Source organism: Protopterus annectens, chromosome 7.part1, assembly GCF_019279795.1.
Source record: "Protopterus annectens isolate FY-2018-M chromosome 7.part1, PAN1.0, whole genome shotgun sequence".
NCBI classification, from domain to species: domain Eukaryota; kingdom Metazoa; phylum Chordata; order Ceratodontiformes; family Protopteridae; genus Protopterus; species Protopterus annectens.
The window spans coordinates 173,009,743-173,029,369 of NC_056740.1; positions in this window are offsets into that span (position 1 = coordinate 173,009,743).

A 19,627-nucleotide genomic window follows, 5' to 3' on the forward strand; every position below is an offset into this window, starting at 1 on the left:
TGGTATTATAGACAAGCTCACCAGCCTGAACATAAACCCCTATGTCACAAGATGGGTTGCCAATTGGCTCACAGACAGAACCCACATGGTGAGAGTTGCGGGAGCTAGGTCTGACTCTAAACCGGTTACAAGTGGCATTCCCCAGGGCTCAGTCCTAGGACCCCTCCTGTTCGACATATACTTCTCAGAGGTACAGACAAGCACAGGAGGACTATGGCTGACCAAGTTCAGACAACTGCAAACTAGGGGCTATAATTGACTCACCGGCTGACACAGATATCCTCCAAAAGGGTCTCACTGAGACATATACCTTGTGTCAAAATCATTGCCTCAAGCTAAATGCCAAAACATGCAAAGTTATTCCCTTTGGAAATAACAAAGTACCCACAAACTATCACATTGGTGGTAGTTCTCTAAATACAGAAAATGTAATAAGGGATCTGGGGACCCAAGTAGATAGTAATCTCTCCTTTGATAATCACATTGCCAAAGTGGTCAGAAAATCCTTCTATGTGGCCCACTTAATCACAAAAAGGTTTGCATCCAGATCAAAAGAAGTCACTGTGCCCCTCTACTCATCACTCATCAGACCCATCATAGAGTACAAAGCACCATTTGGGATGTACCTTATAAGACACCTGCAACAGCTGGAAAGACCACAGAATACTTCACCAAGAGGATCACTGGCCTCAAACAGATGCCCTATGCAGCTTGACTGAAGAAACTCCAGCTGTACTCGGTTGCATACCGCCTGCTCAGAGGTGATCTTTGCCTGACATATAAGGCCATGTCCACCCAAAATTGATGGACATGCTCCACCTAAAGAAAACCTTATCCCCTCAAGCCACATGCTCTAGGGATTTAAACCTCACCACAACAATAACTAGGACATGCTGGAGGGATAGATTCCTGTCCCAGAGACTTCCCATGCTTTGGAATAAGATTCCAATCTACATTAGCAGAGGTCATCGCTAGCACTCTTCAAGAGAAACCTTGACGAGTGGATGAGAAACAGAAAGTTTACCCTGGGGATCACTTCAGTGGCTCTGCTGGACTAATCTAATTTAAGGGGGCGGCGAAAACCAACACATTCTGGCTAGGCTTATAAATGCCTTCGGGCAGATAGCCTAGTACCTACCTATGAACCTATAATACCTCCCAGTCAAAAACAAATCCATTGAAAAGGCTATTAAAATAAACAGGAGTGGCAGTAATGGCCTCCCTTATTATGTTCCACAGCTGATACTTATTTCTTATCATAAGACCAGATTAGATGCTATTTGTACCAAGTGATTCATATACAACAACTGACAGCCATTACCGAATTTCAGGGGAACCCCATCTCATGCATCACACTCCATAAATGCTTCCATGAGATGGAATCAAAAGCTTTATGAAAGTCTACTAACAGAACTGTTGTTCAGCTGTTCTCCTTCTCACATTTCCTGTGCACATTTAGACAGAAAGGGTAGTATTAATAGTCATTTATGCAAATATTTTAAGGAATTCAGGGGTAAGTGCAAATGGGCACAGCTAAGCCACTATTTATAGAGGCCATTTATGCCAATTTGCTTGGTCTTTGTATGCAATTATGCAAATGAGCAGATAATCAGATTTTAATGATAAGTGATGTAAATGGTCATTTGCTAATCAAAACCATTTTACACCCTTTGCAATTCAGTCAGTTTTTTCTGCTTTCCCACACTTTTCACACATGCAGTATAAAAAGGGAAACATCAACAAATCTGTCAGAGTTGCGGATGGTGAAAATGCTATCTCTTGGTGCAATCTTTGCTATTTGTAAGTCAGTGTTGCTTATCTTGGCTAGGCCAAAGCTATCTGCACCCAGTCGCACTTACCCACCAAAATGGCAAAAAGATAAAGGATTCCTTATTATAACTTTGATAAGCAAGAAATCCCTGATTGGTTTAGAGTGGACAGGGACATTGTAAAAGAGTCGTAATGGGCATGTTTGACGCCCCCCCATAGGGGCATTGTAGGAATGTGTGGACTTTCTATTCTTGTGGACATCAAAGTATATATGGCCCTCACTGTATTTGCTGCGGGAACCTTCCAGAGACAGTATGGGGACACCCTGGGGATCTCACAGGCTTATACCTCAAGGATATTGAAAGTGTTTCTAGATGTACTCTTGGCATGTGTGGACTAGTACATCTATTTCCTGGTGTCAGCTAAGGCCCAAGCTCAGACTATGCATACCTTTTATGTGATGGCACATTTCTGTGAATAACTCGGTCTGATAGATTGCATGAATGCTGCAATTAGGGCCCCTCCTGATCCATAGAGTGAGCAGTACCACAATTGGAAGGGCTTCCATGCTATCAATTGCCAGGTAGTGCGTGATACATGACAATGCATCACAAACATCGCTGCCCAACATCCTAGCAGTGCACATGATTCCCATATCTGGCACACTAGCTCACTTTACCTCCTCTTTCTGCACAGTAGGATGACCAGTGGTCATATTTTTGGTAAGCTGAAAATGTTTTTTTTCCTTCTTTTCTTTTTTGAGTAACTATTTATTCATGTTAAATGTAATTGTTGTATATTAATCTGTATTTTCATATTTTATCTCCCCTTCCCTCTCTCTATTTTTAAGGGGTTACCAGATATCCACTGGAGCCATGACTCTGATGAGAAATCCATCTGAAGTTGGGGATGATAAATATAACATATCCCTGTCCCAGACCCCTACTGTGATTGGGAGGGTGTTTGGCATACAGAAGAGCCATTTCAGGAGCCTAAATGAGTCTGGGGGTACCCTTCAGTATGACCCAGCTGCTGCATATATGATGTTCACTGCCTGTTGCATTCTGCATAATATGATCATGTGCCAGACTGGTGGTGAAGTGACCCAGACTGTCACTGTAGCTTCCAGTTCTAGTCCCACTTTGATTAATGATGACCATTTAGCAGTCATACAAAAGGACCCCGTGTGGCAGGCTTGTACATGATATGCAGGTGTACAGGTTAAGAGGCAGCATTTAGTCCAGAACTATGGCCCAGGACATTCAGGTTAGTATTTCCTTTTTTGGTAAAAACACATAGAGAATAACTGATTCATGCAGTGATACCTGTGGGCGATGCTATGTGGTGCATCATCTGCAGTCACTGAGCAGCTGACATTCTCTCTCATCTTAGACTATGTTTTTATTACTAGCTTTTTGCCTTAGTGCTCACTGATTCCTGTTCAATGATGCTGAAAGTTAGCAAATTAATAGCTAAGTTAACAGTTGCACATGCAATATGTAATAACTTTGCTTATGTGTAAAAAAATTATATTGCACTGCACATCAGATTTCTTTTTTGCTGTCATTCAAAATAATTATGACTTCAGAAAATATCTTCATTTGTGCAGTGATGAGGGTGTACTAGCAGCAGTTAACTGTATATGGAAAGATACTTCCATATGTCATTTCTGTATGATGTAGTGGACCTGGAAATGTTTGCACATTGCTATTCTAATTTTTTACATAACTGTAAGCATGTGGAATGATAATGCATGTATCACTGCTTTTGCTCCACTGTTCAGTTATGTACTTAAGAGACGTACATAGACTTCCCTCCTCCCCACAATCCAATTGCATTTAAACAGAAATTTAACTGATTACAATTTCAGAATATGGTGAAAGTAATAGCTGGAAAGGCAATAACTTCACATATATGCACTCTCCGCCCCAACAAAACCATATTTGAAGTACACAGACATATTTATCAATGAATGTATTTCACAGTAGCTCTAAATCAAACAAGCCATACACATCTCCTATTGATAGACCTGGTGATGGTGCAACTGATTTGGACGATGGTCTACCATGAGAAGTGTAAGGTGAGTTAGTGTGATGGTGTGATCTATGGGAGGAAGGTAATTCTGCTGTCAGTGACTTGACACTGCTGCATGACCATGACCTTGGCCTGAAACGTGAGGTTCTTCTAGGTGTTGATGACCACTGCCATGGCCTGTGAGAAACATGTTGCGATTGCTCACTGTGAGTGCTGACATTACTGTCTTGTGAGGCAGTGTTAGTATCACTTGATCTCCCCTCACATGTCTGGACAGTACCCCCATCCCTTTCTCCTCATAAAACTGAGTCCAGCTTGGCTCTGGTATGTCCTAACTAGTGTACAAATGGAGGCTGCGCCTGATGCCTTGTGAGCCACCATACTGCAGATCATTGACACCATGACATTATCCCTGCTCTCTGCCAATTCAAAGTAGTGTTGAAAATCTTCACGCATACCATGTAGGAATTTCACCATTTCTAGCTGATTCTCTGCTGGACTGGTTTGAAACCTAACTATATCATGACACATTTCCTGTTGTGCAGCCAATGCTTCATGTGTTTCCTGAGGTAGTTCAAAATAATTTCTGCATCTGACACCTCTTTGTAATGTTGTCACTGTGGGAAATGTGGCCTCAGACTGCCTGCCTTCATCCTCAAACAGTTCTTCTGGGTGTGGAGACACTGATGTAGACATGCAGGTTTGTTCCTGCTGTACAGACATGAGTGGCATGTCAGCCTGTGTTTGACTTTCAGATGCAGTGCCACTTTCTGTAGAGTTACTGACATACTGTATGCTGAGACAGCCTGCCATTAAAGTTGGAGACTGTCTGCCACTTCCCTCAGTTTGCCTCGTAAATACAACTACATTATCATCATCATCAATCATCATCATCATCATTATCATCAGCAACACCCATTATACTGCTGACTTCATATTTATTGTTGCAGTTGAATTAATTGTTTCTGATGCTGAGTCTGTAATAGAAATTATTACAACACATTAATAACAATGCAACAGCATAAGGTATAGCATGATTATGGATGGGGTGGATGGGCTGAAACACTTACCATGAAATCTACTTTCATTTCCATTAGCTGATGTACAAAGCTGTCCTAATAATAATGAATTGTGATGTGTTTAAATGCATCACTAACTGTCACTATTCAATTTGAAATATTTAAAAGGTGTATATTTTAAACCAGCCTTCAGAAGCTGAGGAATGCAAATGCTGCTGCAGACTTTGGTTAAATAGAAAGTGTCCATGCCACTCTAATTATTCTAGTTATGCCATATTACATATCAGAGTCATCCCCACAGATCTCCAAATGGAGATATAATAAATCCACAAGGGTCTGGACTGACAGACGATAAATCAGCAAGCAAAAGAGAGTAGTATTGTTGGAATTGAATTCATCCTTAAGTCTTGGTGAGTGCCTTCACATGGTGGAACCTGTTTTTCAGAAAATCTCACCAAGATGACACTGATATATAGACTGTACTTTATCTAGCATATATCATGGACAGAGGTAGGTTAAATATAAAAAAAATAGCTGGGTGCATAAGAACCAGGATAAAAAGGTTTCCAATCCTGGTAGATGTACTGGTGCCAGGACTGGAAAATAATGTGAGTATAGAATCCTCAAGACACGGAAACATTCCTACAATGGAACAAGGCCAGGCCCAGAGAGAGGATGGTCCCATTGTTGGAGAAGGAAGTAGTAGTCCACAAAAGTCTTAAAAACTGATAACCCAAAAAAGAACCCTAAAGACAATAAAGTGGACTATTGAAAATAAGAAAGAAATTATGCATTGTTACTATTATGCTAGAAACGCTACTAGAATTTCCAGACAGAAAGTATAAAAAAGATTAAAAGGCAAATTAGAGGAAAGAAAAATACTTGCATAAAAAAACTGTCAGAAGCTTCAAATAAAAATTGTGTTCATTAATACAACAGATTTATGAAAAACATTACAAAGACCAATAAACATTGGGCCTTTTAGAAAAAGAAGTTTGACTGAGGAATTGCAAAAGTATAAAGAACAAAATTTAGTGATTTGTGGAAGGAATAAAAATGAAATATGGACATGGGAAAGAAAGACAGATCTGATATGGTGCAATATTTACACAAAGGAGAAAGCCAAATTAATCAATAGAAAAAAAAAACAGCCCCAAAGATATTCAAAGGGAAATACAGCAAAGGCATCCAGATATGGAAAATTTCACAATACAAAATATAAGATCACAAAGAGGGACCTAGAACAGAACATTAGTAAAGCAGAAGTTAAAAAAATAGAAGTTGAAGTTATGGAATACCTATGAAGTGAAGAGTTTAATGTAGAAAGTCTAACACAGATTATATGATAGCATGATGGAACAGAGTCCCCTAAGTAAGAAAAAAGAGGAGGAGCAGGAGACATCTGAAGAAGAAATATGGACATGAGAAAGAGATTTAATATGGTGGAATATTTATGCAAATGAGATAGAAAAATTAATCAATACAAAAAGAGCAGCACCAAGCATATTTGAAGAGAAATACACCCAAAGGCACCTGGATATGGAAAACCTTACAATACAAAAAAATAAGAAAACAAAGAGGAAAAGTAGAAAAGAGGATTAGTAATGGAGAAGTTAAAGACATAGAAACTGAGGTTATGGAGTACCTGCTAAGTGAATGATTTAGTATAGAAAATCTAACTCTGATAACGTGAGAGCAGGATATAGCAATGGATCCCCAAATTAAGGATAAAGCATTGGAGCAGGAAACCTCTGATTAGTTGCCATATGAAGATACTTTGGACTCTTCAGTATGAAACCAGTACAAAAGTTCAGCTGGAGTTGCACAGCAAGAGAAGGAGCAGCAAATTGTGGCAACACTGGCACAATCAATGTTGTGGAGTGATAGGCCAGTGAGTTCCCATATGAAAGAGCAACAGACAACACAGGATGGAACTGAAGAGAATGTGGCACAGGAAGATGCTGTGGAATTTATCTAGAGAATGCCAGTAGGAAATGGAGAATAAAAAATGTGCCCTCGGTTTAGAAGAAAATGATCTAAGAGAAGAGTTGATTGATTTAATAGAGATGGATGGACATATTAAGATCAATGAAAGGAACAGACTACAGAAAGTTAATAAAACCCAAAATGTTAGAAATTTGATAAAACAAATGAATACAGTAATTAGGACTTCAAAGAAATTCATGTATAACAGAAGTAAATAGGCTATATTACTGTGCAGATAAATTAATAACAGACAAAGTCCTACCATAAAAATACAAGACATTAAGGGAAAGGAAGGGGAGAAATCAAATGCCATCATGGAAGCATAGAATACAGAAAACTATAAAGCAATTAAGACAAGAAGTGTCACTGTTAGAAAAGTATAGAAGAGGGAACAGATCAACAAAAATATTTAAAAGGATAGATGTGATAAAAAAATGCACAGTATCAGAACAGATCAGGATATATCATTCACTATCACAAATAATAAGCTGAAAACATCAGCATTGGGAAACACAGCAAAATGAATTGAAACACCACCAAAAAAGAATAGATACATTTTGTAGAAATATCTATGAAGATCCTGTGGAACATAAGAAAGATGCTAAATGGCTAGAAGTAAAAGAAGGAATAAGAAGTTCAACTGTTCACAATATCAAATGGGAGGAAGTAACAGCCAGGGAGACTGAAACAAAGTTAAGGAAAGCTCCTAACTGGAAAACTGCAGGCCCAGATGCAGTACCTAACTTCTGGCTGAAAGTGTTAACATCATTACATGAAGATTTAGCCCCGAACAGACACCAACCTGGTTAACAACAGAAAGAATAATACTCCTACTGAAGCGCAAACCTGCAAGCTATCTTAACAACTATAGACTAATAACTTGCCTTCTGTGTAAAATATACACTGGAATTGATGCAGACAGGGTTTATAATCATTTAGAAGAAAACTCAATCATGGCAATGGAATAAAAGGGTAACAAAAGAAAGTCATATGGAACAAAGGATTATATGTTGTTAAAAAAGTCATAATGGAGAACTGTAAAAAGGGGAAGAATCTATGTTTGGCATGGATACATTATAAAAAAGCATTTGATAGTATCCCACATTCATGGATAAAAGAGTGCTAAAAATGCATAAGATACAGACACTGACTGATTACATTACAGTGACCATGAAACAGTGGCACACTACTTTACAGTTAAACCACAATAAAAGCAAATTATTATTCCAGGGATAAAACTTCAAAGGAGGATATTCCAGGGTGACTCTTTATCACCACTGCTCTTTTGTGTTGCCCTTAACCCATCAAGCTATTTACATAACAGATTAGGTCATGGCTACAGTTTGGCTCCCAGAAAACAACAAAGTATAAAGACTTCTTATCTTTTTTGGTGGATGATTTAAAATTGTATAGTTCATCAGATGAGGAACTGAAAGCACACCTGCAAGCAGTCAAAACTTTTTCAGATTATATAAGAATGTCATTTGGTCTTAATAAATGTGCAATAGCAGCCTTTAAAGCAGGAAAGCTGCAGCACCAAGAAAACATCAGTTTGGGACAAGACTGTGATATAAGAGAACTTGAGAAAGATGGAGTGTATAAATATTTGGAAACTGATGAAGGATCAGCAATAAAATATGAACAAATGTGAATAAAGCACAGTAAGGAATATTTTAGGAAGACTAAAGTAAATATTGAAAATAGCGCTGGCATCTAGGAACAAAGTCCAAGCTATAAACCAATTTGCTCTTCCTGTCTTAACTTACAGTTTTGGAGTGACTGACTGGCCCTAAAAGGTGTTTGGTTGGACAAGAAAACAAGAAGGATGCTTCATGCTCATCAAATAATTTCTAAAAATCAGTGTGTACCAAGCATATATATTCCCCATTCTGAATGAGGTATGGGCCTCCTCAAAACTGATTACTTTTATAGATCTGCAGTTATAGGACTGCATACATATCTGCTGACCTCACAAGTCAAAAACTTAGTGAAAGTTTTAAAACATAAGAAGAATAAGTCTAAGATGACTTCCCTGCTTAGTTTAGCAGAAATATATCAGTGTAAAGGGGGAATGGAAATCAAGCCAAAAGTAGATAAAAATCAGCCTGCACCTGAATGTACCCAAAAGTAAAAGAAAGAATATAAGGTGAAAGTACAGATGAGAAGGCAAGAAATGTGGAAAATGCATAAATATAGTTGCAAGTATAGAAAACTATTGGAAAAACCTCATGTTGACCAGGAGTCAACACAAGAATAGTCAAGGAGAGATGAATTTAAACCAAAACATGAAAAGTTAATATTGGCGGCCCAAGGTAGTGGACTACGTGACACGTTGGTTTACTAAGTCCATTGAACATATGGGAGAGCAGAAAAATATAGGTTTTGTAAAACAGAATGGGAAACAGTTGCACATCTTGTTACTGGCTGTGATATACTAATGACAGAAGAACTGTATACTGAAAGGCATAATAATGTGACAAGACTGTTGCATAGGGGATTGGGCAAACACTTTAATACTGAAGTAACTGAAAAACACTGGAAACATGAGCTACAAAGCAATATAGAAAATTATGAAGTTTATATTGCATGGGATCACCCATTACCAACAGTTCAAAACATAGATGCAAGAAAACCAGATATAGTAGTTCATGAAAAGAAGACAAGAGTAACATTAATCATTGAAATTGCTACACCTAGTGACTGCAGTGTCTTACATACAGACAAACACAAAGTCATAAAATACCAGGATTTGTAGGCAGAAATGAGGGCAGTGTGGAAGAAGGATACCCAGATAATTCCAATAGTAGTAGCAATGGGTCTTACAAAAATGAATTTACAGTCATACTTAGATATGTTCCTGATACATGTAACACCATATGAATTGCAGGAGTCATTACTAGGCACATTGCTGGTGTTGCGAAGAGCACTTCTGGCTAACATCAAAGACTGAAACAATACTAATTTCATGAACTTTAATCATACTTTGACTTAGGAATGGGGTCCATTTCCATCATGCTATTAGAAACCCAAAAGAATTGGAGAAATTAAAAAAGACAGAAGATATTCATCATCTGGTGTTATCTTAATAAGATTTGGAGCCCCCTCGTAGTTGTCCTGGAAAGTTGCATTCTTCCTGGCCTTGCTTCTAGCACATTCCATATCATTTGCCCTTTTCTTGAACTGTGCCCATGATATTATTCTGCTTCCAACTGCATTGATTTCAACAATTACTTGGTTGCATGCTTTACTCCTCTCTGCTTGTTTGGTGTCCCCTTTACCAAAAAGAAGTTGGCCATATAGTCTAAGTGCTGCCATGAGTACACAATTTCTTTATGGCTAAAACGATCATGTCTATGGCTACATCCTTTATTCTTCACCTGTACTAGACAGGAAAAAAGTGGAAAATAAAATACATAAATAAATAAATAAATAGACAAAATCGTTACAATCAAGACAATTGTCACACTACTGTCCAGATGACATCAGCAGTTAACACTTAAACCGCTAGCCTACTATTCCTGTCACCAACAGAAATAAATAAAGTAAACAGAAATGTTAGTTAAACTACACAACTTCAGCTTGTTCAATACCGATGAAAGTAATTACACCAAAATCAAAATGCACTACTATCTGCCATTGCCATGTATTCCTCACTCACTGACAGTACTAAAACATTACTTTCATTAGACATGTGTGTTTCTGATTTCCGCACAGTACAAATTCTTAACTGCAGTAACCACTTGTCACACGTACACACAATCTGAAACTTCTGTAATGATCTATTGTTCCACTTATTACAATTTCAGTGAACAACATCACAGGTCACACAACTGCAAGCACTTTACCATAATTATCAGTCATGCTATGGAATCACTAAATGCACACTATACTTCAAAATGTATTGCAAGTGACCTTCAAAACATTATGATAGCAGCTATTCATTTGTCTCTTAATAAGTATTAATTTTTAAACTTTTTCTTACTTTTTAATGTTTGTGGAATCCTAAGAAATTTGTCATGTATCTCCATTATTTGTGAGTCAATATGCCGGAGCTCAACCTTGTGGCATAAATTGTGGCCAATTTATACATTTAGTATACAAATTAGACTAATTTATATGCATGTCTATGAATTATAGTATAACACAAATGTTTTAGGAAATACATCAGTGTATTCTGGATTTTCACTGATTGTGAATGCATGTCACACAGTACATGAATGTATATGAAATAGCCTTGGACACACTGCTGAAATTTATGGACTCCATATCAGTCCACAGCAATGCCAAGCTGTTTGCGCAGACTCATTGATTCGCATAAACTAGCCAATAGAAGAATATACTTGTAAAATTCAAAACTGAGTCATCTGAATGTGAGTTTGAAAACAATGCGAAGTTTAATCCCTACACATCCAACGCCGTATGTCTCATCTAACAAACGATGCATATCAAAAAGTCCTAGAAATAATGTTTCACAATACTATTGACATTTCAAAGCTTAAGGCAAAGTACACTTAAACAGATCACATTCACCAGTCACTATCACTAAAGTTTTGACAATGGTCTGTTTTAATAATTTGTATGCCAGTATAAGAGTAATCATGCCTGCGCAATTAGTTTTCCCCTTTTTATTTTGCTCTTCTGTAAGGAAAGTGTTCACTACTCTTAAGGTTGCAAAGCTGCATTCCCTGAGTACTAGGTTACAGTGTGTGTGTGTGTGTTTAAATATATGTATGGGTGTACTTTCAAATCCTGCATTACGTAAGGTCAAATGACACAAGATTGAGACTGGAAGATTGAAAATCCACTTTACTGAAAGTTTAAAAAGTCAACTGTCATAATACCCAAAGAGAGATAGTAATTTAACATTAAGTTTTTAAATAGGAAGGTATGACTTTAAGGCTTTGTAATACATACAAAATGAAATATGGTAGACATTATGTTCCAAACACTGGGAGTCATAGGTCAAATTTATGGAACACCAACATTTCAAAAAGTAAAACAAGTGCTGATTATTGAAGGGCATCTATACTATCCTGGAAGGACTGTGAAGCAAAAAAGGTGTTGGTGCTGTAAGTAGAAATGTACAGGGAAATGTAAGGGTAGAGCCGTATCTGCATTTTTTTAAAACATGTATTCATAGTTTACACTTTCCTCAATGTAGTGCGACCTCCGAGTTGGTATATATAATTTGTGGTGGGGGGGGTGAAGCCCTCCACATGTGGGTGCATAGGAAATAATAATTATTGCAAACAACATTTGCATTGGAGGAGGGTAGTAACTTATTGTTTGCTTTGCTGTATTTGATATTATGGGATTCATTCTTTTAAATTTCAGGAAGTCAGGTTTTTGGGTTTTTGATCTAGACCTTTTGTAGTTCGGTCTACTGGCAAGATGGGATTTAAAAGTAGACTGATTTGATATATATATATATATATATATAAAGTTCACTGGTTGATTGATTACTAAGATCATATAATACAGATTTAAATCTCTGTTAACTTGAATGTTTTACTCACATTGATAAAGAGTTACACTCAAAAGCTTTGCATTTTTATTCAACATTTGGAATGGTTTGGTAGCTTTGGTTTGTGTTTCTTACTGTTTTTTACAGATTGTTCCATTTGCCTACTTTATCTGATTGTGGTTTGCTGCATAAATATACTTCTCTTCTGATTAGACCACTGTGTCCCTTTAACTGCAATGCCCACCGCATACAATTGTTCTTTTTCAGTTGGTCAGTGCTAAAATATTTAGATCCATACACTTTTCTAACAAACGCAGGCATCACTGTGTTGTTCTAGACTCAAACAATTAACTATTTGTTTATATTGTATATTTAAACATTAATAATGTGTGCATTCTTGTAAATATTGTTTATTTATTCACTGCCACCATTTGGCTGTGTTTGTACTAATGAAACATATATCTTAGTAACATTTTTAACAATTTTATCAGCCAGATTTCTATACACAATTCTTCATATTCCTATGTGTGTTTCCTGCTTGTTATTGTTTTTGCCACTGTGTCCCAGAGTCATGGCTGAAAAAGGTCCTTGAATCTGTTCACTTACCTGTTTAACAAAGCATAAGTAAATAAATAAATGAATAAAAAATAAATGCATTCAACAACTCAGTATTCCAGCAGAGGATACATTTACTCCACCATGGACAATTGTTTTGTTACAGGTACTGTATTCACAGATCTTAAGAGGGCATTAAGTTTAGTATTAAGGACAATGCAAAAACCCTCTCCTAACTTTCCCCTCCTTTCAATCAGCTCTTAAGATGTCAATCAAAATGCTTCTTTTCTCCTCCAATGGGGAGGGCAAGCCCATTACCATATCACAGACACAAGTCATTCTCTAACATTTCCTGCAACATCAACAATCTTATCCACTTCCACCAAATGGCCTGTGTTAGGACACCAAGCTCAGTCTTTCCCAGTTATACTTATCTATACATCACTCAGTCAAAATACAAACTGCTTACCTACCAGTCTGGCCAAAGATCATCTCTAAGCTAAAGAAACATACAGCCAGCTCAGGTCCAGTCCGCACAGTCTAAACCCACCCTTTTCCCCTCTAGATCTAGCTCAAATGATGCCTTCTAACATTACAAAGAAACTTGGATAAGCTGACACTCTCCCAATATTATAGCTATTATAGAATCCTGGATAAAAGATATTACCCCACCCATACATATTCATGTTCCTTTATACCAGTACATGCTGAATTATAGAAAAAGGACAAGGACTGGAGAAGGAGTTACAATCCTTTACAAACCATTCCAGTCTATCCAGTTAGCAGCCAATGGTCAGCAAATAAAATTCTTAAATGTAGTATCTGGCACTGAAAAGTATCAGTAGCCTTACCCTCTAAGAGAACTGGTAATCATATCCATCAAATACATCCATCAATTACTCCCAATGAAAAAAACGTATCAACATGGGAGACTTTAACATTAACCATTTACTGAACAACAAACTAGATATGTATAAAAGTTTAACAGTCATTGGCTTAACATAAATCATCTCAGAAGTAACGACTCAGATTCGGTACCAATAATCATATCTTCCTAGACCTAATAACCACTAATATCCTACAAATTCTTGGTAATACTAGCATCCTCGCCCATTCACTAATGACCATTGCTCAATTCATTTTAAATTCAAAGACTATTTACCATGCCAACATATCATTTGGACCAAAAACCAGTATCAGCTTCCCAAGATGGAAGCATCTCTTGCTCAATTTGATTGCACACATATCTTTTCCATTTCATACCCCGACACAGCCAGCCCCTTCCCTTTTTGTCACACTGCATCATCATCATCATCTTCTTTCGGCTGTTCCCATTAGGGGTCACCACAGCTGATCTTCTGTTTCCATTTCTTCCTGTCCTCTGCATCATGCTCTTTCACACCAACTGCCTACATGTCCCCTCTCACCACATCCATAAACCTTATCTTAGGCCTTCCTCCTTTCCTCTTACCTGGCAGCTCCATCCTTAGCATCCTTTTCCCAATATACCCAGCATCCCTCCTCATCACATGTCCAAACCAACGCAATCTCAACTCTCTTGCTTTGTCTCAAAATTGTCCAACCTGAGCTGACCCTCTAATATACTGATTCCTAATCCTGTCCATCCTAGTCACACCTAGTGCAAATCTTAACATCTTTAACTCTGCCACATCCAGCTCTGACTCCTGCTTTTTCGTCAATGCCACCATCTCCAACCCATATAACATAGCTGGTCTGACTATCCTCTTGTAGACCTTCCCTTTCACTCTTACTGGCACCCGTCTGTCAGGAATCACTCCTAACACTCTTCTCCACCCATTCCACCCTGCCTGTACTCTCTTCTTCACCTCTCTTCCACACTCACCATTATTCTGAACTGTTGATCCCAAGTACTTAAACTCATCCAGCTTTACCAACTCTACTTCCTGCATCCTCACCATTCCTCTACTGTCCCTCACATTTACACACATATATTCTGTATTAGCCCTGCTGACCTTCATTCCTCTCCTCTCTAAAGCATATCTCCACCTCTCTAGGGTCTTCTCAACCTGGTTCCTACTCTCACTACATATCACAATGTCATCTGCAAACATCATAGTACATGGGGCCTCCTGTCTGATCTCATCTGTAAACCTGTCCATCACCACTGCAAATAAGAAAGGGCTCAGAGCTGATACTTGATGTAATCCCACCTCCACCTTTAATGTATCTGTCACTCCCACCGTAGTCCTCACCAATGTCACACTACCCTCGTACATATCCTGTACCACTTTTACATACTTCTCTGCCACTCCCGACTTCCTCATACAATACCACAACGTCTCCCTGGGCACCCTGTCATATGCTTTCTCTAAGTCCACAAAGACACAATGCAACTCCTTCTGACCTTCTCTGTATTTCTCCAACAACACTCTCAGAGCAAATATTGCATCTGTAGTGTTCTTTCCTGGCATGAAACCATACTGCTGATCACCAATCATCACCCTCCTTCTTAACCTAGCTTCCACTACTCCTTCCCATAACTTCAAGCTGTGACTGATCAATTTTATCCCTCTGTAGTTACTACAGCTCTGCACATCACCCTTATTCTTAAAGATAGGTACCAAAACACTTTTTCTCCACTCCTCAGGCATCCTCTGACTTTCCAAAATTTCATTAAACAATCTGGTTAAAAATTCCACTGCCATTTCACCTAAGCACCTCCATGCTTCCACTGGTATGTCATCTGGGCCAACAGCCTTTCCATTCTTCATTCTCTTCATAGCTGTTCTTACTTCCTCCTTGCTAATCTGTTTCATTTCCTGATTCACTATCCCCACATCATCCAACCTTCTTTCTCTCTCATTTTCTTCATTCATCAGCCCTTCAAAGTACTCTTTCTATCTATTCAACACACTCTCCTCATTTGTGATTACGTTTCCCTGACTATCCTTTATCACCCTTACCTGCTGCACATCTTTCCCAGCTCTGTCCCTCTGTCTAGCCAATCGGAATAGGTCCTTTTCTCCCTCTTTAGTGTCCAGTCTCTCATACAACTCTCCATATGCCTTATCCTTAACCTTTGCCACCTCTCTCTTTGCCATGCATCTCATCTCCTTATACTCATGTCTACTTTCTTCATCTCTTTGACAATCCCACTTCTTCTTCACCAGCCTCTTCCTCTGTATACTCTCCTGTACGTCCTCATTCCACCACCAGGTCTCCTTGTCCTCCTTCCTCTGTCCAGAAGTCACACCAAGCACCTTTCTAGCAGCCTCCCTTACTAGCTCTGCTGTAGTTACCCAGTTATTCAGTAACTCTTCACTGCCTCCCAGTGCCTGTCTTAACTCTTCCCTGAACTCCACCTCACAATCACCCTTTTTTAACTTCCACCATTTAATCCTTGGCACTGCTTTCACACTCCTCCTCCTCTTCTTGATCACCAACATCATCCTACAGACCACCATTCTATGCTGCTTGACTACACTTTCCCCTGTCACCACTTTACAGTCTCCAATCTCCTTCAGACTGGCCCTCCTACATAGGATATAATCCACCTGTGTGCATCTTCCTCCACTCTTGTATGTCACCCTATGCTCCTCCCTCTTCTTAAAATACGTATTCACCACAGCCATGTCCATCCTTTTCACAAAATCCACAATAATCTGACCTTCTGCATTCCTCTCCTTAACACCATACCTACCCATCACTTCCTCATCCCCTCTGTTCACTTCACCAACATGCCCATTGAGGTCCGCTCCAATCACTAGTCTCTCACCCTTGGGTGTACTCACTACCACTTCATCCAACTCACTCCAAAAATTTTCTTTCTCATTCATCGCACACCCAACTTGTGGACCATATGCACTAACAACATTCATCATTACACCATCAATTTCAAGCTTCATAAACATCACTCTATGAGACACTCTCTTCACCTCCAAAACACTCTTGGCATACTGTTCCTTTAGGATAACCCCTACCCCATTTCTCCTGCCATCCACACCATGATAGAACAATTTGAATCCGCCTCCTATACACCTGACCTTACTTCCCTTCCATCTGGTCTCTTGCACGCACAATATATCATTCTTCCTTCTCTCCATCATATCAACTAGCTCTCTCCCTATACCAGTCATACTGCCAACATTCAAAGTTCCTACCCTCACTACTACACTCCTAACCTTCCTCCTCTCTTCCTGCCTTCAGGCATGCCTTCCCCCTCCTCTTCTCCTTCGGCCAACAGTAGCCCAATTTCCGCCAGTACCCTGTTGGCTAACAGTACTGGTGGCGGTCGTTGTTAACCCGGGCCTCGACCGATCTGGTATGGAAATATGAAATGTTCTCTGCATAATAATTTGGCAGAGGTTTTACGCTGGAAGCCCTTCCTGACGCAACCCTCCCCATTTATCCGGTCACACTGCAAAACCTACAAAATAAGTATGTCCCTCTCATTTCCTGACTTACTACATGAACAAAAACAAAAGAAGATGAACTACAAAAGAGCTAAAGGTCACTACTAAAATTTAGGAATAAAAAATGAAAATTATGGAAAGATTACAGTACCTTAGAATCTCAGGAAAGACTTAAACCTTCACAGCCTGGACAGAATGCTTTAAGAGACACAAACCTGTATGCCTCTGAAATTTTAAAATCTGTCGCTAACATACACCACAAAAATGTTGGGCACAGTTAAACAAAACAATTGATAGAAAAAAAGAGTAACTTTATTGACAACATCTTGTCTACAACTCCAACTGACACATTGTCCATGGAGACCTTTTGTCATTAATTGGCCAAGTTTTCCCCATCGTAACATCAAGCAATACTGCATACCTTTCAACCCCACCAGAGTTTTCTTTTCCCTTTCAACATAAAGTAATCAAAACTAAAAAAATGAAAAACATAATTTCCAAACTGACAGAGGATGACCTTCACCCATTGTTTATGAATACCTCTGCCAAATATTTCCCCCTAACTGAAACCCATGCAACCTCTGTCTGTGCAAAAATGACCTCTATTATGAATTGCTGGGACTCAAAATACTGAGTCCTGACATGTCAAAAAAAACCCAGAAAATCCAGGAGAACAGAGAATATTGAACATCACACTTCTCCTTTAAACTTTTCTTTTGCATTGGGCAAGCCAAGGACTGTTGTTTTAAATGGCACTCGTGATGAGCTGGCTGTAGTCACATAATGTGGTTTTCTCTTATTTAAACTGAGTTAATATATGTGTTTTATATTCACACTGAGAAAGGGTGTAGACCCGAAAGCTTTGTTGTTTTAATAAAGAAGTCTCCTGACGTTGGACTTTTTTCTTCAGCTTATTGGAGTTTTATTCCAGTTTTGCAGCAATGACCTTGGTCTGCCTTGAAACAGAAAATTTACCCCAGGACTGCCTCCTGAACCACTAATGAGCAGAGGAAGCACATAAATGGTTTATCCCATGCATGGATCCCCTCAAATTATCTATGATATGATTCCAGTTATTCACATTAGGGATAGTATAAGATTATTGACCACAGGATGAGTAAGATCAATCTATAACCAAATGGAATAGGCTATTTTGAGTACAAAAAGAGAAACTGGCTATGCTTAAAATGGCCTGCAAGGGCAGCTAGCGTAGGACTTACCTATGAACCTATAAAAAGAATGAGTGTAAAAGCATGTCCAAACACATGCTTTCACACTGGTCATGTCCCCACATCTTTAGTAATATTGAAAGTTAATGTTCCACATATTTGGTAATGTTGATTGTGTGGTGAATGACCCCACCTCTTCAGCCTTTACTCCACTTCCATGGTAGCTCGGTGGTGCTGAGGAGTGCCATACTCCCCAGCATCTTTTCTAATGCTAAAAATAGTTATTTACATACCCTGAGAGCTACTTGTGAAAGGGACAGCAGAATTCCCCATCCCCTGCCTTCCTTTGCAGTCCCAGCCCAAACTGATCACCGCTTTGGATTCAGGTAGTCATTTTACCTATGGGCATCACAAGTGTGACAATTAAGTACATTTTACAAGGTGAATAGCTCTGTTTATGCAAGATATTCACCTACTCGAATGGGATGAAACCAACAGACAGCAAAATTTCCCTTTTTTAGAGGCAACTCAAATATAGCCATAGTGTTTTATTTATTATAGAAAGTGCTGATCATTTCTTCCCCATGTAATTATAAACATATGCATCAAACAAGTTATTACATCATTAAGTTCCATTAGTGCTGAAGGCCTGAAGAGAACAACATATTAAACCATTCTTAAGTCACAGAGTTTGCATTGTGTACTCCATTTATGAAAGCAATCATAGTAAACATGGTACTACATTTACGAAGACAATCATAGTAAACATGGTACCCCGTTCATGAAAGCAAGCATAATAAGCATGGTACCCCATTTATGAAAGCAAACATAGTACATAGTAAGAATGGTATCCCATTAATGAAAGCAAACATAGTGAACATGGTACCCTATTTATGAAATAAAGCATATGAATATAAATAACTGTCAGTAAAGTTTAAAGCTCTTTTTCACATGAATTACAGACATGAGAGCTGAAATATTAGGCTACAGATAACAATGACAAAAGGGGAAGTAAAACAATACAATGTGTGTGTATACGACCACTTAAAGTACATACTTAAGTAAAAAAAATCTCAACTCCAAAAACCTAAGCATCTCAAACAGTCCTGAAATAGTTAAAAATATTAAAAGCACAAAAAATCTGGATAAAGCCAAAAATAATGTGTGGGTGAATGCCCAAAAAAATTAGCGACAAATTTTAAATATTGCTCTTATAAACTTAGAAAGTTGCTAGAA